We start from the raw sequence: 999 nt of genomic DNA, 5'->3' as shown, positions 1-999 counted from the left end.
TGCTGTCACTTGTCCAGGAGCCCGCGGGGCAGGCGGGGAGGGGGGAGGCGCGAAGTGGGCTTGCGGTGCAGGCTCTGGGCTGCGGTGAGGCAGGAGCCCGCGGCGGGGCAGCTGCAGCCGAGGCCGGGCCCGGCGCTGCAGGCAGAGGCAGTGCAGCGCTGTGCGGGAACTGAACCCAAACGGCTCCAGCGCCTTCTGGCTTTAGACGTGACAGATAATTAAAAGCAAACCTTTGCGAGGGGTTGCTTTCATTTTTTTCCCCTGTTCAGTTAATTCTTTGGCAACAGATCACCGGAAGGTTCCAAAACCGCCGGGAACCCGGACTGTCGTGAACTAATAAGCACATCCACTGGGCACGCGCCAGGGTCTCCACCAGCACCAAACCCTCGTATTTGGTTTGACAAAAAAATAAATATGAAAAAGCAGAGGTTATCAAAGGGGAGAAACCCGGGGCCGGCTTTCTCCTTTGTATTTAACAACATCAAAAAATAATGAAACGAGGTGAGAAGTAATCGTCTTTTTTCTTTTTTTGTCCCCGCCGAAATAAGGACAACGTAAGAAAATGATGTACTGGGAAACGTATATAATTTGAAACAGAAAAGGCTTTTATTGCGAAGAAAAGGATTGTAAAAGAAAAATAAACTCCGAGATCACAACATCTCGCTGAATGAAATCAACTTAAAACGAAAGTTACTGGCCAGCAGGTCGGAAAAACGATGGGGTCAGTTTCCCCCTCTGTTGCAGAATAATCCCCGCCGTTTTTGTCCCACGATTTTCATCATCATCAAGCCAAAGTTAAAATAAGTTTGTTTTTTTTTTAAATCTAAACGCCCTTGTTTTTTTCTCCGAGTAGATCGATATCTCCAGCTCTCTATCTATAAAGAGACTTATGTGTATTCGGATCTCCCACATCTGTAAATAATGCACAAACGAAAACTAAAGCAGCTAGAAAAGACAAAAGCGCAAAGGATCCATAGCAAAAAAAGCAACTGAGATATA

At 46.5% G+C, this 999-nt stretch overlaps 1 long non-coding RNA gene across 2 annotated transcripts in view; it reads right to left on the bottom strand.

Annotated features, from left to right (window-relative positions):
* Positions 1–584: 584 nt before the first annotated feature.
* The window catches only part of LOC109301881, an 8,437-nt gene continuing 8,022 nt past the window's right edge, over positions 585–999 (bottom strand). For both annotated transcript variants that reach the window (XR_002098654.1, XR_002098653.1), the window contains exon 2: positions 585–912. This is a non-coding gene — a long non-coding RNA (uncharacterized LOC109301881). The remainder of the gene's footprint in view (positions 913–999) is intronic.

Source organism: Gavialis gangeticus, unplaced genomic scaffold (genome assembly GCF_001723915.1).
Source record: "Gavialis gangeticus isolate Ggan-Ray unplaced genomic scaffold, GavGan_comp1, whole genome shotgun sequence".
In the NCBI taxonomy this organism is placed as follows: Eukaryota; Metazoa; Chordata; order Crocodylia; family Gavialidae; genus Gavialis; species Gavialis gangeticus.
The sequence above is the reverse complement of the archived record's forward strand: the minus strand, read 5'-3'. Positions and strand labels throughout refer to the sequence as shown.